The sequence below is a fragment of the Tyto alba genome, unplaced genomic scaffold (genome assembly GCF_018691265.1).
Source record: "Tyto alba isolate M040663 unplaced genomic scaffold, T.alba_DEE_v4.0 Super-Scaffold_6, whole genome shotgun sequence".
Lineage (NCBI taxonomy): Eukaryota > Metazoa > Chordata > Aves > Strigiformes > Tytonidae > Tyto > Tyto alba.
The window spans coordinates 28,822,760-28,846,522 of record NW_024881327.1 but is presented as its reverse complement, the minus strand read 5'-3'; positions in this window follow the sequence as shown (position 1 = coordinate 28,846,522).

Below are 23,763 nucleotides of genomic sequence, written 5' to 3'. Positions count from 1 at the left end.
AGGGGAATACGGAAAAAAAAAATCCTTATAAAAGCCTTGGCTGGTGGAAAGTATCATTACAGGCATCTTGGAAAAATGACTGAAATACAGATTATTGCCATAGATATACCATTTTTTACATCAGGATGCAAGTAGGAAAAGCCAATGCAAGTTTGGTTTAGACCAGTGGTAAGAAAGGTAGAGGGCCTTTTCATAGCACGTGAAAGAATTACAAGAATAACAAAGACACCTCCTGAGATCCTAAGTAGGCTGCTAGGGTTCAGGTACAATAATTCCAGGTACAACCTCACATGGCTGTTCATCTGGGTAAAGGCTTCTCTCTTAGTCAGCTTCTATCCTCCAAGTAGTAGGTAAAGCATAGGAGTCTGTTTTGGGAGTCATTTGGGAATAGCTCATGAATTGCCATTCAGTCTAAGAAATTTATTTTTTTTTTCTCACCTAACCAGCATGATAATGTGGGTTGGGGAGGGAAGGAAGAAGGCTTTCTTTTTTTGATGTACTTTTTTCCTGCAAACCAGGCTTGAATTAGGCAGATAGGGAGAATAAATTACAAACAACTCACACCAGTGAGGCAAGTAGATCAGCCATATGCAAAAGAAAAACATGTCTTAAAACTGTCGAAAAACCCTAAGCAATACAATTTAATCTCATTTCACTCTTATCAGTAGTATTATAGAGAAGAAATGAATGGAGAGTTCCTGCAGAGAAATGATAACCAGCTAAAGAAACAGTTGAAGATTGACAGAAACCCCATCAGGTGAAAATAATTAGGGAAAGATGACATCTGGCTGAATTATTGTTGGTAGTTCCTCTGGGTGTTACCGATGAAGTAGCTCTACTACACTAGTGAAGCTGCAGTCTAATAAACCATACACTCTGCATCTTCCTGCATGTTCGGGACAGTGCATCTGCAGCCAAACTGCTCTGAGGAGCAACACCATAAAAAGCCCTAAAAATGTTTTTAGTAAATATTCTCTTGACCTATAGGCTCTGATTTGAATCACCTCTACAGAAGACCCAGCTCAGAAGCCAATGGAGACCATTTAATTTCCTTAAAGAGAGTCTTGGAAGAACCTCAGACTAGAGGAGAAACAAGTCCATCCCATCCATATGTAGAATAGCACACAGGTGGCAGATTAAGAATAGACATCTCATACACATAGAAAGGTAAAGCTGGATCCAGAATCTCTTCAGTTTCCAGTGAAAAATCCATTTAATGAGCAAACTTCACTTCTTCACTTATTCTTTTCTTTTGGAGGGTGTCTGTGTGTCTTATTTTCCCAGTGGAAAACAAAGAAAATTACAAAAATAAATGGAACACAACTCCTTATTCTATCAGCGCTACATTGAAAAAAATACATGTATGTTTTAAAAATTGCTCTGAATGTAGTGCAGAGAAAATTGACTATGCTGGACTAAAATAGTTGAATGTGTCTTAAAATATACATATATTTCCTATCCACTGGAGAGGATAAATTTTTTTTTCAGAAAATATAAGTCTTATCTAACTTCAGTACTTACATATGAAGTTTGTTCACTTTACTGTGATTTGATATCAATCAAAAGAGAAAAAGGTGTGAATGTCAAATTATTTAGAAGAAAAAAATTAATAAAAAACCCACTTGAATATTTTCCTTAATGTTGAACACCAACATGTTTTTTTAAATGAAACTAAGAACATCTAATATCAGCTTTAATTTAGATCAATAAATCTTGACCTAGTTGATCTTCTGTTTCAGGAGGGAAAATAGGCTGATTGACCCAAACTAGATTTAAAGATAAAGGTTGATAAAAAATAGTTTGCCACTGATAAAAAGGAAACATTCAATATTTTAAAATAGAAATATTTTCATATCTTAATAATAATTTTAATGATTGTAATATTCTAATGTTATCGGTATATTAAACACATATATGACAATACACATATACAATTAGAGACAAAAATAAATAATTGAAATAATGATTCAATACTCAACTGGGCTATGTCTTTGTATGTTTTTAACAAGTCACTCTTTGAAATTATCCATTCTCTAACTACTTCATAGCTCCACTTGGGAATATAACCCAAGTCATTCTATCATAACAGAAGGAAGAATGTGAGTATTCTTAAATATAAAAGAAAAATGTATACCAGATCACAGTGCACAATGAGATGGCTAAAGGATAATAATGCAAAACATTATTTTCAAAGATATTTGCACTGCACATTTATAAAACTGTTGTTGTCTGGGTTCTCTTTTTGGTATTCAAAATGAGCAGCTTTAGTTTTAAAAAATACTGCAGAGAATTTTTCAGACAATAGAACGTAAATCCAGGTAAATTAATATTCCTTCTGGGAGATGATAGATAATGACTTGTGGTATGAATTTTGTGAAATTTGGGTAATTTGAATTACCTACAGACAGTTTGTTTCTGTGAACAGAGGGACCTCAAACTGTTTCCTTTCTAATTATTTTGTATGCTTGTCTCATTTCCATTTCCTACTCTGTTTGTGATAAAATGTTACCATGGAATAGAGAAAAAAAAAAAAAAAGAACATTGTTTTCTGTTACCTTTTGTGCCTACAAAGCTTTGGTGAAACAGAAAAAGAGAAACTCATTTGTAGGAAATTGTATGAACCTATAGATATGACTTCAACTCATAAATATTTTATAACAAACCTTGTTCTTGGATATTAATAATTTTTAGTTTGAAAAAAAAATAAAGGTTGAAAGTTTCCATTCCTTTTCTTTGCCACTAGTGAAGAAAATAACAGGTAAGCATTTCTGATAACAAAAACAGCTGAGGAGAGTATATAATGCTTTTGACATATGTTGGAAGTGGGAATGAAAATGTTCTGCTTTCCTGAGCTTAGGTGTGTACAAGAATCTGTCACAACTCTGTCAAGCCCATGACTCGATGAGAAATTAATTACTTTGGTATGGGGAGTCAGAGCTGGCTCACCCCAGGGAGAATGTGCACTCTTTTGCATTCAGCCTTTAACCTGGATGGTTTCAACTGCTCCCATGGCCTCCAGGGACTGGGACAATCTGAGCTGGGAGGGCAGGGAAGGTGGCATGCATCCCTGGCCTTGTGACGGCGCAGGAGCACATGCGATACGTCAGCTCTCAGTGAGTTTTCTTGGATTTCTTTTTTGAATTTCAGGCCCGGACTGAATCAGAACGGTTTGAATGACTTAAAAGCACGTTGGTAAGCACACTTACCAATACGTAAAAAATGGGCGAGCTTCTTTGCAGAACTCGGCTGCAATGCAAGAGATGTGTACACACAGAAGTCCATTATAACATTTAACTGAAGCCAAAAAAGGTCAACTAACACTATAAATTTAACTGAAGATAAAAAGCTGAGAAACATCAAAACCCAGAACATTTATATCACTGTTGACATAGATCTGTCTCATTCATAACTACACAACACTCGATAAAACCTGTAGGTCTTCCATGCATGTCTTAGAGGGGGAAAGAGATTAATAAGGAAAGCAATTGATTCTGAAAATCTGCAATATTCTAGATCACTCCATAATACACAAGAAGGGATGTAACCTCTCGTTTATTTCAACAAATAAAATCTGAAGACAGCAACATTCATAAAAAGCAGAAATATTTTTGAAGTGTAAATTTGCATAACGAAGGGAAAAGCACATATTATTTGTTCTCTACTGAGAAGGTGGAAAGTGAAGAAAAGGGGCGGAAAAGATGCTCTAATACTTTCACATCTATTATATTTTGCTAATATTTTCTCCCATTTCAGAGTGTGTTCTTGAGGGTTTTACTTTGGAAGAACTGTAACACCTCAGAAAATAATTGGTTTTGACTATATTTGTACAAAAAAAGGGATATTCTGGCAAAAAATATGGTAAAAGAAAACATACTGGCCAGATGGACTCTCCTTTCACTTGTTATGTTGAAACACTCTATGAGGATCTTGATTAATCTTTGACAGAATACAAATTATATTCATGTCAAAATATGAGGATGATGGGTAAAACACTCTGGGTAAAGAATTAGGGCATAAATCTACAGGCGTTTTCTAGCCCAAGGGAAATAAATTGCACTAAGTGTTTTGATGGTTTTGTTTTTTAGCTTTACTAGCAGAAAAGTTTCAAGAGAAAAGGAAGAGAAGACAGTGTCCTACAACACTGACTTGCTTTTCATTACAGGAGGATAAGAGCATATTCTGATTACCAGGAAAAATAATTGAAGGAATTCTGTGTACTCAGAGGTCACAGGATCACACTTTGCTATGATCCCAAATGCATTCTTGCACTAACCATTAGGCGTGTCTTTTAAAGGAAAATACATGAATACTATAGCTGGTGATGCAACAGGATGGATGACACTGACTATTCTCTTAATTTTTTTTATTGTCTTACTTGAAACATTTTGAATTTTAGATATTTTCTTTAAAAAGGGGGGAAAAAAGGTTACATACAGTCAATAGCAAATGTAATGTTCCTTTTGAAGAGCTTAACAGCTTTCTAAAGCCTTACTAGGAATCAAAATGAAGGAAAAAATAACCCTGTAAAGGGTGGGGTTATTTTAATTTAATTTTCTTTTCCCTTGACCCTTTCACTCTCTAGATTTGAGTGCTTTCACCAGGAAATAAATTTAATTTAATCTAGGCATAAGGACTCTTAATTATATTGGAGGAGCTTTTAATTATGTCATTTTTAATAATGGTGGAACTTCTTTTTGTCTGAGACTAATCAAAGGTAAAAGAACTCACTCAAAATGCACTTTGCAATTAGATTGGAATAGTTTTGTGCTCTGGTGATTTCAAGACAAGCAAATAGCACTTAAGGAATTGATGGTCTTGCTTGATACATTTTTAAGGTCTGAAAGATTTCTTTATATCAGGTGGACATTTATTACATCTACTTATTAATTTCTAATAGTACCTACTGTGTTCCTGTGCAAATTCAGAAGGAGGGAAGAGACATAAATATTAACCAGACCAAACCATTAAAATTATCCAGAGATTCCTCCAAACAGCTTCTGCAAAAAATAAATGTTTATTCAGATAATTCACATCCTAATCTAGCCTTCATCGGGTATTCAGATGCCCTGAGATGGAGGCTGTGCTGGCTTTGACTGGGATAGAGTAAATTTTCTTCATAGTAGCCAGTATAGAGCTGTGTTTTGGATTTGTGCTGGAAACAGTGTTGGTAATAGAGATGTTTTTGTTACTGCTGAGCAGCGCTCACACAGACCCAAGGCCTTTCCTACCTCTCACCCCACCCCACCAGCGAGTGGGCTGGGGGTGCACAAGAAGCTGGGAGGGGACATAGGCAGGACAGCCAACCCCAACTGAGCAAAGAGATATCCCAGACCATATGGCATCATGCTCAGCATATAAAGATGGGAGAAGAAAGAGGAAGGGCGGGGACATTCAGAGTGATGGCATCTGTCTTCCCAAGTAGCCGTTACACGTGATGGAGCCCAGCATTCCTGGGGATGGCTGAGCACCTGCCTGCCCATGGGGAGTAGTAATCTAATTCCTGTTTTGCTTTGCTTGTGTATGCAGCTTTTGCTCTACCTATTGAACTGTTTTTATCTCAACCCATGAGTTTTCTCAATTTTACCCTTCTGATTCCCTCCCCTGTCCCACTGGGTGTGGTGCTTATCAGACGACTGGGGTTAAACCAAGACAAGGCCAATGTGTGTGATTATAGAAGGCAATGGAAGAGATGTACAAACATTTCCAGAAGCAAAAAATGTAGGTCCTATCATGTAAACATGACAAAAAAAAAGTTTAATTTTCTCTTTACTTGAATTTGGTTTTAGACATATTACCAAAAGTCAGACTGCACAGTAGATGAGGATGAAATGTTTACGCCCCTGTAAAGCTACTAGCAAAATGGCTCCTAATTTCCTTTGAGGCAAGGATATATGGTAACTAAATTTCCTAGATAAACATGAAGCACATTCACACAAAAAATTGACAGATTTTAATTATAAAAAATGCTTTAAGGAGATGTAATTTTCCCTAGAATATTCCAATTTTTTATTAGAGGTATGCTTATACTGGCTTCATATGTGCCATTTGATCTTCATAACTTTTAATGTATTTAAGAGAGTAAATCAGTTCTAATATGCTTCAATAATTCTTGTTCTTAACTCAATTAATAAAACAGTATATGCACATTAAATTAATCTGAGATTCAAACTTAGCACATATCTCTGAGGTTTCTACAACCTGTCCTGTTTTTTTTTACACAGAGAAAATGTTATTTTCACAGTTTCTTTTGAAATAGGAATAGACATAATAAATTCACAAAGTTTAAAGCTCCTAAAAAACCTAGGATTTGAAGCATCTATAGTCTTGTCCACATCCATTTTAAATGGTATTCCTTACAAAAACAGTTCATATCAATTCTGTTCTCAGGTTCCAATTCTTCAGTAACTATGTGTCTATCTGTAAATCCAACATTTTTTCTGGAAAAAGTAGATGAATTAGACTAAAGTAATAATTTTTTCTCACTGTACGAAAATGTGATGTTAAGATTTTGAAAGCTTGTGTGTATTTCTGGATATAGTCTCTTTCAGGTTTCTCTACCTGTGCTTTTGTGTTTTTATGTCAAAAAGTTACATTTATGAACAAATACTTTACTGGTGTTTCAATTTATTTTTCAATTAATTCACTATATCAAAAAAATATTAGCTTATACAAAACCAGATCATGTTCTAATTCTAAGACTGTATCGTAAACAATATTTGCACCTTGTTAAAAAATCATAAGTGTTACTCTACTCTGGCCTAAGCAGTTTCTTTCTCTTTGTCATCCTGGAAAGAATTGCACTTTCCAGAAAGGGAATTGGCTTGGTCACTAAGGAGTCCTAAACTAATGGCAAAATAATTGCTAACAATTGGAAAAGAAGACCTTTCAAGCTGTGACATTTGGAGATAATCTGTAGGATATAGACATATACATCCTGTAGGATGGAGTGATCATTGTTTCTGCGTATTTGGGATGAGCAGAATTGAATCTCTCCCGTGAAATGGAAACACTGTTGTTCCCATGATGAAATGGTATTTAAATATTTTTGCTACTCAGCTTAGAGTAATGTTCCCTAAATGAACTGGTTAATTAGATGGGGGAAAAAATAAATCTCATTTTCCTGTAATATATACTTAGAATCATAGAATCATAATTTGGATAAATCACCTATAACTAATTTTTTGCATGCTATATTTTTACCTGAGTTATAAGTATAATAAAAAACCATCTAGTAATTTTTGTAACTTACAAAGTCTCAGGAATGAAGTCACAGATTTAATTTAGATGTGCAATGTAAGAGAGCTTTAGAAAAAAAGAGATTTTTTCTTGAGATCTGCAGTTAGTTTTTACTAAAAGATGAAGGCCCTTTAAACTAGATTCTATACTAAAAGAAGATTAATTAATTTTTACATTATTTGGCAGTGCTGGGTTTGACTATTTTACATACCTTTTTCATAATTTCTTCAACACATCCATATAGATCCAATACAGGATGCTTAAAACTAGGGATGAATGGCAAACCTGTTCAATACTGGTGGAAACTGGAGGAAGGGGTAAGATAAAAAATGTGTAAAAAATATTAAAATCTAATATTAACTGTACAGCTGGTACAAAAGAAGGTGAAAGTATCCTACAGGAAAAACTGAATATCTTGTAGACTAGAATTATACAAGTGGAATATCACAATTAAAAGGTCATACATTCAATGACTGATATGAATTTCTGCTGTAAAGTAGTGACTAGCCAGCGGAAAATGTCAGAGGAACATTACAAGATGACTGTAACCGATTTGTCAGTGGGACTATGACCTATTTGTATGTAAAGGCTGTGAAAGAGGAAGAAGTGTCTGGAGGATGGAGCAGATGAGGTATTTCCTCTCATTCTGACTGCATAGTGTTTTCTGTGGCATGCCATACAAAGGTAAGCTATCTTATAAAGTGGTGGAGAGAGCTTATTGAAAAGACCATATGAAAAACTGGTCATATCAATTAAAGAAAGATGGAACTCATAAGGAACTGGTGCTAAACAAACAGAATGGTGCTCTGTGGCACAGAGAGACAAAAATAAAAAGTCCCATTTAGTTTAGCTTAGTAAAATAAAAGCTGAGTAAGTATATGAGCATCCTCTTTAATCAACATATCTAGAACCAACATTAGGAACAGTTTTTCTCCAAAAAGCAACCTGTTTTTTAAAAAAAGATGGCATAAATATGCTTGCTGGTGTCTAGTCTTACATTTCTGAAAAGAGAAATTCTCAGAATGACACCTCTGTATTACAAAAGCTCAGTTGTGGGATAGTGTCAAGAAGCTCATGGGTCTCACTAACAGGTTTCCACTGACAGTGTTAATGCTTGTGGGCTGTGAGCACAAAGATCCTTTTCAAGGACCCCTCTGCCCATGGCTGTCTCGTTTTACAGAAGAGGAATTTCAAGGCTTGAGGACAGCAGTTTGGGAAAGTAGACCCTGTGAAGAAAATAAAACATAGGCTCCAGGTTTAACTACATATATTTCAGATGGTGAAAATTATGGCATGGCACACTCACTGGCATGGGAGATGAGGATTTACAGATTACAGGCTATTCCCCTCCATCCTCCCACACCTAAGATCTGTGATCTTTGCCTGATTTATTGACACAGAATATTCTAGTTTGCAATGCAACTATCAGGTTGTTCTTAGCTAACATTAAGGACATCCAATTATGAATTAGGAAATTCACATTTCTCACCAGGAATTGACACAATTCTTATGAGATCAGAGGTGAGCAATTTTATCCTGTTACCTATTCACTCTATGTGCCAAAGTAACGATAGAAGGTGACGCAGCTAAACATGGAAATTTTAAACACTCAATAAACAATCTAATAAATTACCTGCCATCAACCACTTAAAAAATTATTGCACATGGAAACACTGAAATCACCTAAGTTGTCAAGTAAGCTAAATTTATTTATAAATGATTCATACCTATTATCTATCATACCTATTATGGATATTAGATCATTTTTTCTGGTTTGTACATATTCATATATTCTACATAGTTTTAGCAGATGTAATTCTATAATTTCAAAAATATGGGTATTATGAAAAATCCATACTAGAGTAATACTATCCTAAAAAAACAGGGCTTTTTGTGACCAGAAGTAAATGCATTCTTAAAGGAACCAATGGGCAGAAATCCTAGTATTTCACGCTCCTGTAGTAAACACGGTAATGAGGTCCCAGTTCAGAGCAAAAATTTATAGAACTGTCTTACTTTAGAAACATGCTTACTAATTCTTTCCTCAGCAGCAGTCATAGCATAACAGTTCATGTATAAAGGATGGCTTTGCAAATACAAATTAAATTAATGTGCCTGCGTATGTGAGACAGTAGCTTTCAGAAGACCGTTAAATGATAGACACTATTTGAAATCATCATAAATAAAGCAAAAATTAGTAATGTATTCAGTAAGTCTTAATGTTTATATTGATTCCAGTTTTTATCAGAAAAAATATTACACCTCTCTTTCCCAATAAATATCCTGAGTAGAGAATACACTATTGTGCCTTTCTTTACCTACAAAGTTATCTGTGCTAAATAGGATATTTCATAGAAAAGAAAAAACCTGGTATTGCCAAAAGCTTTTTAACTATTCTGGCTTGTACCTGAGTGACTGCTTTTATTCCTTTGCTGTCAATGAATTTTTAATGTTTTTAAATTGCCTTGTTCTTACTGATTTAGGCTGAAATTCTGCTGGCACCATCTGTGAAGGCCTGCCAAATAGTGGTTAATTTACCACTGCTGATTTCCCAGTGGAAGAGGTAGGTTTTCCCAATCTAACTTACTACACATAAGAGCAAGAGGGCAGGAAAATCAGGAAACTGGGCAATTACAACAAAGAAAACTAGAGTAAAGTAAGGAAATGGATATTTCTGATGTGAGGTACAACAATTTTCTGCCAAGAAGACACAAATTATGTTTCCATCTCCACAATCTGTCCCTGTTTTGTTTCCAAGGACAAGAGCAATAACAGTATGTCAGTAATGTCTCATATTTGTGACAATACCTGTTCATTAGCCATACACAGTCACAAAACAGCTGATCATAATTGATTGTAAATCTTTATAATATAATTTTAAGATATTAGAGATAAATCTCCCATCTTCCTCTGAGATTTGATGGCAGAAAATGATTTTTTAGAGCTTGAGGCTGGAAGGGGATGAAGATCTAGTTAAATCTCATATGTCACAAGATATTAAATTTCACCCAGATAGCCCGTAAGAAGCCTAAATATTTTAGTTAGAGTAAATAATTTCATGAGACTGAACTGTGCATCACAAGCAGGTGATAAGACCTGAAGATCTACTCACAGAAGGGAACTGATTAGGTAAGATATACACAACTAAACAGGAAAAGAAAATCATATCCCACTATAAACCATCTCCCACACTGAAAGTGGAAAAGCCATTGTGACAAAAAACATGGCAATTAATAGGAGTCCAAGTAAGGTTAGCAGAGCAGCTAAGAAAAGATTCCTTTCTCCTGCCTTAATTAATAAAGACTTATGTCCTATGACATCAGACTTTTCTCTGAAACTCCTGGTAACTTCTTTCAGTCCTCACTGATATGTTCAGTGTGTTTTTAGTAATTCAAATCAGGTGTGGTGGTTGACCCAGCCACCAGCCAAACACCAGCACAGCTGCCCACAGAATTAGACTGGCTGAGGTTGGAGGAGACCTCTGGAGTTCATCTGATCCAAACCCTCTGCTCAAGCAGGACCACCTGGAGCCAGTTGCCCAGGACAATGTCCAGATGGTTTTTGATTATCTCCAAGGAGGGAGAATCCACAACTCTGGAGAAACCATACCAGTGCTCAATCACCCTCACATTTAAAAAGTGTTCACTGATGTTCAGAGGAAACCTCCTGTGTTTGTTTATGCCCATTGCTGCCTTTTCACTGGTCACCACTGAAGGGAGCTTGTCTCCCTCTTCTTTACATATTTCCTTCAGGTATTTACATACATTGATAAGATCCCCCCTCCGGACCTTGTCCTTCAGGCTGAACAGTGCTAGCTCTCTCAGCCTTTCCTTATATGAGAGATGTTCCCATCCCCTTAGCTATCTTAGTGTCCCTTTGCTGGACTCTCTATAGTAGATCCATGTCTCCAGACAGGGGGGAGCCCAGAACTGGCTGAGAGCTCACTCCTCTCTGCTGTGGGATGGGGAGAAAAGAGAAAGAAGGAAAGAAGATTCATGGATCAAGACAAGGTGAAGCAAAAGATGTGCACTTGAGCAAAGCAATAAAAAAAGGCACTTTTCACTACTTTCCTTTGGCAGGCAGTTGTCCAGGCACACCTTGGAAAAAAAGGCCTCAATACTTGCATCGGTTACTTGGCAAGAAACCATCACCACAAAGGTGACCCCTTCCTCTCCTTTCCTTAAGCCTTTATTGTGGAGAGTGACATCATATGGCATGGGATAGTTCTTTGATCAATTCAGGTCCTGGCTGTGGCCTTTCCCAACCCTTGCCCACCCCCAGCCTACTTGCTGGGGGGTTCAGAGGGGGAGAAAGAAAAGACCTTGATGCTGTGCATGTACTGTTTATTAACAGCCAAAACACTAGTGTGTTATCAACACTGTTTTAGCCACAAAACCAAAACACAACACCATACCGGCTGGTGTGAAGGACATTGACTCCACCCAGCCAGACCCAGTACATCAGGTAACGGCAGTTACAAATGAAAACACTTTTTACATGAACATTATTAAAACAAAAGCATGAAATGTGTGAAGCTAAACAAGAGAATGAGGAATTTTGGCATGTTTATAATATAATTAATCCTGAATGTGCATATTTCCCGAATATAAATCTGAATAGATCTGTGGATTCAAGAACATTGTGGAATCAGACCTGATTGCAACATAGAAAGTGTAATAAACATCCACAAAGCACTTAGAAGATCCTGAGAAAACTTACAAAAATAAATCCTTCCTCACAAGTCTTCCTTTGCCTCCTGACCTTCACTTACCTATTTGACCTCAAGATCAAATGAGCTTGCTAAAATGATTGCATAGTGAAGACTATTCTCCTGGCATTTATGCTTGATTAAATATGACTCCCAAATAAAAAAGCCAGGTCCATGCTTACCTATTGCTGCTGAAAGCTTAAAAGTTCCTGACATAAACACAGCTCCTAGAATTAGGGACTGCAGTAGCAAGCATAGGGAAATAGTGTAAGCTGAGCAACCACCACCTTCTCGATATTTTTCCCATAACTCATTTTTACTTTTTCACCCAAATTCTGATGGCTAAGGGCAAAACCATCCAAGTCCCATCAAGAAATGGATGCAGAATGAAGCATCAGCCCCATACTGGTGCTGCTGCATTTGCCTTTTTTCCTCCCTTTTTGTTCTTCTAAAGTCCTTACTGCTAAGTGCAATAATATTTTTCTTTACAGAGTACTGTGAAATGTCACTTCTAGCAAGTATACTTGTGATTCTCACCTAAAAAGTGCATTTCTGATTGCACTTTAAAATGGATTGCTGTTTTAATGGCACCATTTATGTAAGAACAATTCAGCAGCACACATTAAGATAGGTCTTTAAACTAAACTGAACCAATGCTTGGTTCAGAAATTCAGAACCAGTTATAGCCTCTTTGTGTATTAAAATCTGGTGCTTGGTCATTGAATGGAATATTTTGCAGAGCCTGACTGAATTGATGGAATAATCTGTTATGAATTGTGTATCATCTCACTTGTGACAGGCCTATTTTCCAGACCAGAAAAGCCTGTCTTGCAAAGTATGGAATTCTTGATCCTTAATTCAGGAAACTTAAATGAAGAAGATTCAAATATGAATTTGTGTGTTATGATTAATGAAGGAAAATGATATTTATTAAAATTCAATATCAGTTTTAATTACATAAAAAAATAGATATTTCCAAATAGAATAGGTTGCATTTTATGAAAAAAGCTTTCACTGCTACAAGTGGAACTGAAAAGACATAATGATCTTATGACTGAAGGCTGTACAACGCAACAGATGAAGAAGACAGATTATATAGATGTAAATTCTGGAATTCCTGTATTTTAGTAATTGCATTTGCTAAACTAATATATATGTAATTTTAAATCATTTATCTTTATGTATAAAATATTTTATTTTTCTATAAATTTTAATTGTCTGCAATGACACCCACTTTATATCTGCAATAATGCTTACTCTGGGGACGGGTGTACATCCAAAACTACTAAATAAGGGAAGTTACAGTAGCAGTAGTAAGATAAAACACATGTAGATGAGATTTGGACATTGGTTTTGTTTTCTGTAGTTCAGATATTCTGTGGGTATATGTTTAAATTGAGATGTCTTAATCTTTTGGAGACCATATATATTTAAACCATTTTCCAAAGCTTTCTATTCTTTTTGTGCCTGTGATAACTTAAAGCATGTGGATAAACATTTGTCTCTAATGTTAACCATAGACAAAAAATATTTCTTACAACTAGTGGTAGATTGTAAGTGTCAAAACTTCATTAGAGGAAAAATATCAGCACTGAAGAAGCAACAACTGTGTAGTTAGTAATCCATAAGGTTACTGTCAATTATGTGTGAGGTAATAAGAATAACACTGGAGGGAGACATTAGAAGTAAAACCAGAGTATGAGATAGTCAAGTTCATTCCTCTAGCAAAGGGAAAATCTTTCAGTGACTGCTTAGTGTTTTTTTAGCCAAAAACCTTTAAAGAAACTTTCTCATAATAAATAATTTCCTCTCTTAAAAGCTCTATCTGATGCTGTAGATCTGGGTGAAATAAATGTTCATCTGACTTAGTGTAGTGACAAAAGACACATGAGTCAGACCTCTCCCTTTAATAATTCAAAGGTGTTCTCCTTTCTTTAGAAGCAGCTCCATTTGTTCTTTTTTTGTATCCCTCTCACAGGTGACCTTAAGGCTGTTTCCCAAAATATTACAGCTTTCTATAGAAGGTTATTTAACTCTTTTCCAGCTGCTTCTGTGAAATGCTCAGAAACAACCATTGCTAGATGTAGAATGAATTACTATGTGCTTCTTATACATTTTTTTTTTTATTTTAAGATTAATTCAGAATGGTAGTTGTTGAGATTATTACTGGTGGATTTGATTTATTCTATTTTTTTATTGTAGCCTGCATCAATTCTTTCATGTAGATGCAATAAATTTTACTCTCAGGAAGCTCTGTCCCAGCGTAGGGGAGAATAATGAAAGTACGCATGGGAGCCTGAGATCATTGCCCATAAAACAGCATTAGTCTGGTTGTGGAATGAAAATAAAAGTCATGTGACTGGATATCTTTTTGTTTATATCTATCAAGCTCTCAAAAAATCAAAGAATACCATATTTAATTGGGAAGTAACAGGGACAGATAGCTGATAATAATAATTAAGTAATGTCATAAGCTCATAGTTACAATCCAGTATAATATGGCATGCAACTAATATTTTATGAATAGAATTTGCTGTATCTGTCACAAATTTTAAGGTTTAGTTCATTGCCAAACACTGGTCTTTACAAGGTGACCACTGTATTTGTGGAGTTATGATGTGACCATAACCCAACTCTGATATTAGCAAATCAGTATAAGTATCAGAATAATGATCTATTAATTCTGAATATGGTAGGCTTTCCTTTTTTATTTTTTGTCTTTTCTGGTTTCCATTTGCTTGCTTTTATGTAATAATAAGACTAAGTGCAAAGAGTTCCTTTTAGGCTTAAAGCAAGTTCAGTATAGATCTAACAAATGAAAATCATTCCAACTGTTCTAGCCATCTTAATTTGGCAGTCATAAGACCTTTAAAAATATATGCCAGTGTGGAATGCAGTTTGTCCTTTTTTTTTTTTTTCCTACTCAAGTTTTGTAGTTCATGTTAAAAAGAAAAACAAAACAGAACAAAGCAGAAAAACTATTTTTAAAAAATAAACCTGAAAATACTCAGGAGGCTTGAGAAATCTTAAATTCAAAGTCTGTACAGCAGTAGAGATGTAGAGATTTCCTTTGAAAACTTCTAAAAAGTTGTCTATACCTGAGAAATAAACTCTCTGCTTTCACTTATGGGATATGGAAATACGGGGTTGAGAATCTGGAGTCAAATGCATATATTAACGGCTCCTCACATGAGTTTTTTTCACGCTTGAGCTCCTGTTTTAATTTGGGGTTAGGGAAAGGTACCAAATTAATTAAGCAGCAGCATAATACATCCCTTATAGACAGGAGGTAGGTTGAATACTTCCATGGTGGTGATTCCTAGTACAACAATTACTGCTAATAAACCTTGAGCTAAGTAAACCTGATAAATACCATAGCAGAGTAATTTCTTCCCACCGGGAAATTACTTATACCTCCCATCTGATATGTAAGCATCATGGAGGTAAAAATGGAATCTGTAGATACTCTGAAATTTCTTTTCATAGTGTAAATTTTTTTTTTTTTGTTCCTTACAAAATTGTCTTCTGGAATAAAAGTAACTATGCCAGGATATCACTTCATATAGTAGTTTATGGGAAAAAAGTGAGATCCATATTTATAATTCACTCAGAGATCCTTTCAACATCTTTTGAAGTTTTAGAACTCAAATATTGGAGACCATCCTCTGCAAAAGGATAAAGCTTCAAAATCTACCACCATATCATTAACAGCAATAGAATAATTAGAGATACAAAGATTAAAACACCCTTTTATTTGGCCATATTAGCTGTTAGCATTAAGAAGACACCAAATGAAACACTCCGACAAAAACTTTTCTCTTTCTCTGAAGAAATTCTGCTATATTTAAAAATGATTCTGAAGGAGCATAGGAAGAGTGAGGTTAGACTTGTAAATGAACAGGCTTTGTTTCTTTGTAGTAAGGATATTGCTAGGTCTTTTATAAAATTACCAGAACTTTTTTGCCCTTAGAATATGCTTAGGTAGCCTATTCTCCAGACTACAGCTGATTCCAGTTATCACATTCAGTGTCATGCTTTCTTACTAGTTTTCACCAGAGCAATTTCACATTACATATTTAATTTACTTTGAAGCCTGACTTGGCTAATACAATATTTGGTATTAATGGTTAGAGGCTCCATCTCCCATTGATCTTATGAATTAATAATTTCAAGTCCTCTGCTTGCACTTTAATTCACATAGCAAGGTGAGAATGCTTTTTGAACCACAAATAACTCTATCGCTGTTTGCATTTTTGACTGGATTCCATTCAGGGCAGATATACCACTGCAGAATATCCCTAGGAACAATGGTAGGCTTTTTCCCCTCATTACTCTGAAAATATGTACAGGTTCATTTCTGATAGGTTGTATTATATAAAACATACAGTGTCAAATCATCAGTCAGGCAATCTAAGAACTGCCATAGCAGGACTGTGTGCCAGTTCTCAAGAATATCAATATTTACTGTCTATTCAGAAAACAGATTCACTGTGTATAGAATGAACAGCAACATAAAAGCTTTCAGTTACTGTCTGTCCAATGATTTTTCCACTCCATTTTTCTTCCAGAGACACTGACCCAGTAATAACAAGTGAAGAAGATAATAGACATCATAGCAGGCAAAGCTGACAACTTACTGCTTTAAGGAGTTTTCCTTTGGAAGTAAAAGTAAATAAAACATTTCTTATATTTTAATTCCCCCTATGAATATTGCAAGAAACAAGACAAGTTTTCCCAAACAGCTGTGCCTGAAACAGCTCTCAGAAACTGTCAGGTCCAGTGCCCCATCTCCTCTGCAGGGAGTTCCCATGGCAACACCTTTAGCAAAAGTAAAAGGAATTACATATATTTAATTTTGTTTCTTCTTCCCCTTCCCCTCCCCTTCCTATCGGTACCAGTTCAGAAAAAGTGTTGCTCTCTAATCTTTGGGGCACTGAGAATTGCCATTGGGCTACCCAGCTTCATTTGCTCTGTTTGTTGCATTTGAAAAGCCTGTCCTAGTTCCCCTCTGTCTCTTGGGTGTCTGATTTATGACATCAAACAAGAAAAAAAAGGTAAGAGAGACTTTCAAGAGTGAAAGTTGTAGGGGGGAAGATGCTAGCCCAGAGCTGTCTTCAGTTCAGGCACTTGAAAACACAGTATGTTTAATTTTTATTTTTTTTTTTAATCTGTCTGCAATTTTCCATGGAGCCTGGCTATAATCATTAAAGAGAAGACATCATACATGAATGTAGCAGCTAGAAACATGTCTGCAGAATATTGGCAGGCACTCAGATTTCTTGTCAGTGATTTGTGCTCTGATGAGATTGATGGTTGCTCTGGCCATATTTAGCAATTGATAAAGACGTATAACTTCAGCGATTATCTGTGAGAAAATAACCTAGACATAGGTGAATCTATCGGAGAATTTTGCAAAAATGTCATCAAACTGTCACTCTAGAACTAATTAGCTTTTTTTTTGCAGCATGTAGCTCTACTGGAAAGAAAAGCACATTGACTGGCATATGACACATAATTCTTGTGCAGGCTGTAGTTTCAGTGAGAGCAAAAATGTTAGGTGCCCTTCCACAAATGCAGAGTAGATTGCTCATGATGGACCTGCTGCCAGTCACGGTGGAGTCAGTGAGCATCCTTTACAACCACACCGGGCACTGAGTCAGGCCCAGGAAGAATACGTGCACAGCCCAGATGTAATGGAGAGGACTGGGACTGCAGAGCTGGCTATGTCCATGCTGTGAGAAGAACAGAAAATGCTCTGCTTTCTCTTTTTTGGTTCAAGGTGAGTGTAGCCCTGTAGTGGGCTTAGGATTCCTGCTCTATCCCTAGGCCTGAGTTTTCTTTAAAGTGGCATTTAAAGTGAGAAGAGATAGCCAAGGTGCTTAACACACAAGCTTTCTTTGAGAGCTGGAGTGTTCTCTTGGGCTCCTGCAGTGCAGTCTGAGGCAGCACCAGGGACTATACTTTGCTGAGAGACGGTAAAATCCACTCTGTGCTAAGATCAAGGGTGCTTCAGGTTTACGTTTCTGAGAAGTTAATGACTTGGAAGCAGAGCTTATGCAAGAAGTAGGCTCTTACATCAATGCACAAGACATAGTTTCATTCTGAAAATTATAGAAAAAGGGGGGAAGCAGTGGGGCAGCAGTACCATAGCATCCTGCTCTGCAGTGCTTCTCAACGGTAGTGTTTCTGGTAGTTCTTATCAGCCCACTGGATGCTCAGATGTAGCACTGGCATCCCACACAGCTTGTGTGTAACATAGATGTCAGCAACCACCTTTTCTGACCTCAGCCTCAAACTGCAAACAGACATGAATCTGAGAACATATATTAAATTTTAACATGCTGATCCATAGGGCATTTTAAGATTAAAGGGCCATGATAACATAAGAAGAATTTTGTAATATCCAGTAGAAATTATCAAAAAACTATATAACCAGGATGGCAGTATCTACAACATAGACTGTATTGTTTTTGTAGGAAGTTTAATACTTTCAGTTTAAAAGTATACTTGAACTGGGACTGCAGAAATTGTATGAAAGCAGTTAATTTTTAGGTTTTGTTGTTTTAAAAACTCTTCCTGAAACTTTGGTAAATTCTGGGATTGTTTTTATACACAAAAGATCTTCATTTGTTACCTCAGTGAATAGCACACATCTCTTCTTTATCACTCTGTAAAGACAGTAAAAACGTGGTTTGGAAGCAAGCCCACATCAAGTCCAGGGCTGAATTCTAGAACTTTGTGAGCAGAATTGCTCTGCAACTGTTACAAGAAATGAAGAAATTTCTTTTGTAAAATGAATTGAAGTTATCATTAATTTCAATTGGTTTCAGAAATTCTTAAATAAGTAGGAAAGAGATTTTTCTTGCCAAAGAAACTTTCAATAAAGCAAATATGTATATTCCATGCATACCACAGCTTAGTCATGTATATTCTAGCTCCATAATTATGACTGCTAATCATCTTCTTAAATTCAGAATACCCCTTCCTTCAAGGGTTTGGAAAAACAGTTCTATTGCATAGTACAAGATTTGGCCTTGGTTAAAAAAAAGGACACCTATGTCTCTGCCCAAATCCTGCTTTGAGCATCTTAAAAATAGCCCTTTGTTTTTTTCATTTCAGTTGCTGCCCAAAGTAATTGTCTCTGTGCCTTCAAAATCCTTTACAGCTGGTTTTGCATTATTGTGCAGCCTTTATCTTTTAACCCAATTATCAAGTCAAAAATTGCTAAAATCTCTCCTGGCAAACATTTTGCTTTTTAATTATGAAGAAGCCTGCCACTTTACAAACACAGTTTCACATGTGAAGGGTCTCCTCTGGTCCTCCACTGACTTAACCTTCTGTCTGCTGCTATTTTATCTAAAGAGAGGCTTGGAACAATGCAGCATGTGGAGGCTTTCCCTTTCCCTTGACAAATGATGCAGATCAACGGACTGATACAGTAAGAAGATTAAAAAAGAAGAAGAGGATGATGATAACACAGATGCTAGCAGTGCAATAAAGATCTCAGGTACTCTAGACCACCAATAATAATGATGTATATCTGTATGATAGGAACATCTCAGCATCCTATAAAATGTCAAACATTCTCTTTGTCTCATAGTACATATAAACAAACAATTTTTTTGCCAATATAGTTCAACAGAAGTTCTTCTATTATTCATGTATGAGCACTAACTGGAATGAATAAAATACGCTCATAGAGTCATAAAACTAATGAATCATGCAGTAAGGTTTAGGCACAAGGGCTCAGGCACACTAACAAGCTACTATGTGTCAGCTGATTCATGAGAAGAGTGCATACATACACTTAATTCACAGAATATACACTCTTTCACAGATTCCCATAGAATGTGTCAATTGAAATTTTATCAGTTAAAGCTATTTGATAGATTTTTTTTTTCAAAAAACAACTTTTCCAGTTCATTTTGAAGGAAAAACTAAAATTATTTGTTTTTTTCTCTGAATTTATTTAGATAACATTTTTTAATAGAAATTTATTTTCTTACCAGTATATTCCTCCTTACTACATCTATCCCCTGCTTCTATGTGTAACATGCTGTTTATTTATTTTAATTTGTATCTTTTGAAAAATATCACCTTAACATTTTTCTGTTTTCAGTAAAGCAGATCCTTTATTCTCACTCTCACAGCTATGTTGGATTTTGTTTAAGATCTCTCTGTATGTGATCTGTAATGTATTTAGTGGCATCATGTATTGAGGATTAATTTTCTATACCATGCCACAAAGAATTCAAATGATGATTGAATCTAAAGGCTTATGATCTAAGTTTACTTATACTATTAATAAATGGAAATATTAATTTTAAACTTAATTATCTTTGCTTTAGATTTATCTTTTTTTTAAATAAAAAAAAGTAATTTATTGACACAGGACAGTTTATGTATCTGTAGAATACATAAATGGACATAAAAGGAACATCTTGCTAACAGGTCAAGAAAAATATTTGCTAATTGCTTTTTTGTTGGTGGTTTTATGTCAATGAGAAACAACAAAAGCTTCATACTTTCTCTGTTATGATTTGTAATACATAATTTTATTTTCCAAAAGGAAAAAAATAAATGAACATTAATCCTTTTAATTAAACCAGAAAATAATAAATATTTTGGGTTTTTTTCTTTTCTTCCTTAAACTTTATGGCTACATTATCTTCTACTTGTGGATTTAAAATATTTTGTGTTTTTTTCAATTTTACTGGAACAACTAGATAATTTAAGCAGTTGAAACTTGTGCATTGCTATTTTTGTTCTTCCTCTTTGGAATTATTACAGGCTTTATCTTTATTACATACCTCTGGGCTTGCTCCAAGGCCTTGAGTTACCAATTGAAGGATTCTGTGTCACATATATCTTTTTTTCATGCTGTAAATTGATGCTTCAGGCATGGAAAATCATGTGGATGAAACAAGCTCAGCGGATTCTTGAGTACCTTTAAAACCAAAATAAAACCTTAATAATCTGTGTCTGGTTTCTAAATAGCAGCATACATACTAAGTCAGAAATTCATTTCACAGTGAGATCATTAAGAAAGAGAAATATTAAAATATTATAATAAGGTCACTTTACTGTTGCTCCCAATTCCTTTATTCTACCTATGGGGTTTTTTAGCTAGTTTAATCCTCTCTTCCTGACACTCAGTTTTAGGTTTGGGGGAGTGAGGGGAGTTGTCTTTTTTCAGCTGGCATCCTGCCTTTCTTTTCCCAATACACCTAGAATACACCAAGTGCTTTTTATTGGCCTCTAGTCAAAGGGTGTCAGCCTGCTGATGAAACACTCGCTTTACCATCTCACTGTTCGTCCATAGCTTGCAAGTGAACATTGCTCTTCAGTGTCAGAGAAGCGTATTTGCTCTTAAGGACCTGATTCATAAAAGTGGTTTACCTCATATACCTAGCTTTACCACAAGATACACTCACACGGTGTTGAACAGATTTTTTTCAAGCTTTCAAAAATGTTAAAGATTCATGTATATTTTTGTATAGGTACTAATCTGATATTGCATTAGTACTAACATTCTCTTTTGCATGCAAAAAGACTATAAAATTGCAAGTTTATATGCCTAAATTGTAAACTCCTTAGAGCCAGGCATGGTCTACTTTATTTCTTGTATAATGTCTAATACAGTAGTGTCTCATATGTCACTGGAGCTGGCAATAGCTTTCATGTTAGAAGTAACTAACTGTAAATGTAGATTTAAAAGTTTATTACAAACCTACAGTCTTACATCAAGGGATATAAATTAAAAAATGGAATCAAGACTTTTTTATTCTCATGTCTATCATGAATTATGCATACCTTATTTCATTTCTCATCATTTTATAGTACCAAAAAAAAAAAAAAAAAAAAGAGAGAATTTGCAGTAAGAAGTATTTTTAAGATCTTCAAGTCTCTTCTCATGAAGGGAATGGCAGAAAGTCCTGAAGTGATATAATGAGTTATAATTATGCATTTACTTGCTAGTTTAAAATCTGAAAATTATGGCTTTCAGAGAAAAAAAAAGAAGACACAACATACGCAATGTGAACCTTGTTCTCCTCATTGATAAGCAAAGTAAACTTCTAAACCTGGTGGCTGAAATGCCATTAGTTTCCTAACATCATCTATATAGAAAGGAGTGTGCCTCTGCTACAAGCCCTGTGTCTCAGCACATCTACCTTATTCTCTAGTAGCAACAATTTGGAGCCCAGGACTACTCATAAAGGGATATCTTAAAAAGTTGTTAAAAAGAGCTATTGAACCATTGTGTCTGGGGTTGTCATGAGTCCATCTTGCAGAGCCAAAGAAATAAGATCTGTGCAGAAAAAATGTCCTGTGTTACAAAAAATATTTAAAAGTTCACATCAGAGAAGTTAAGTTCTAGAGTACTGGCAGTAAATGGGTAAACAAAGGACTAATATCTACCAGAAAGCTGTAGAGATAATATCAATATTGTCTTTGAGACCTATTTAATAGAATATTTTTTATTAGAGACATAGGAATAAATAGTATAGAAAATACAAACCCTCTAAACAGACTCATGAAAGAATATTTAACTCATTGTCTTAAAATTTTAAGGATTATAGTTATTTGTCTGTTGCATGCAGGTACAATTCCCTCAGCACTGAAGATAATTAAAGATGTGAGTTAACAGCGGAACAAGTACCTGGAAAAATCTTAAATTTTGGTAGTGAAATTAAAATTGCTTAACATTGGACTCACAAGAAAGAGTGGATTATGTCAAATGATGTTGATTCCTTGTCTCTAATATCAATTAATCACTTCTTTATGGCAAATTTACAAAAGAAACTAAATCAATTGCTTTCTTAATGTAGTAATATCTTTCATTAACAATAAACATCTGAGAATACTGGAGGATTTGTGCAATAACAGGAAAAATAATTTGTAACAAATGGAAGTAATCTACATTACTGCTGGATTTTAGCTGTAGAATTTACCTTAGGTAAATTATTAATGAGATTAAATTGTTAGAAAAAGTCATGTGAGAACCAGTTACAGATTTCAAACATGAATTCATTCAATCATGCAGTGCTGAAAAGAAGGACAATTCTGAACTGTAAGAAAATAAGATCTGCAGCACTGCACAAGTGCTTGTTTAATTTGGGATATTTAGCAATGTTTAATTTAAAAGAAACCCAGTAATGAAGTCCATCAGATGAGCATGATCCAGGTATACTTATCTCTCTCGGTTTGTGGAGAGGATGGGACTTAAATCCATTTGAACCATAAAGGATGTCTGGATTTATTAAAGCTTCAACTGTAAATTTAAGTTACAGCTATGATAAAACTTTTCACTTGGAGGTGTGTTTCTGGAATCGTAGACCTGTAACTGATGTTATTTAGTGTAGTAAACATATATGTATACATACATACAAATGCACACACCCTCACACATGTATATATGTGCACATATGTGTACACTGAAGTAGTAGTGAACGCCATTGAAATAAATGCTACTGCATGGACCTGTAGACAGGTAGTCTTTAGCAAGTCACCCTTGCAGTTTGTCCTCATCACTTTTTTTCCTTGTCTTATTTTATTGCATGCAGCAGTTACTAACTCTTACTCACCTTTATCTGTCATTGTTCTCCTTTGCTGGCTACTTATTTCAGTTTTAGAAAGACAGTTTCCTGAGATATATTAGTTGATCTTCCCGTCCTCAAAGTAGTAATATTGGCAGTAACTGTTGTTTCTAAGGGCTTCTCTTATTCTGTACGAGAGGCTGTCTTCCATATATACATGTGTTATATATATATATCTCGATATATATATTGCTTCTAATGGCCCAGAATTCAGCTTAATAC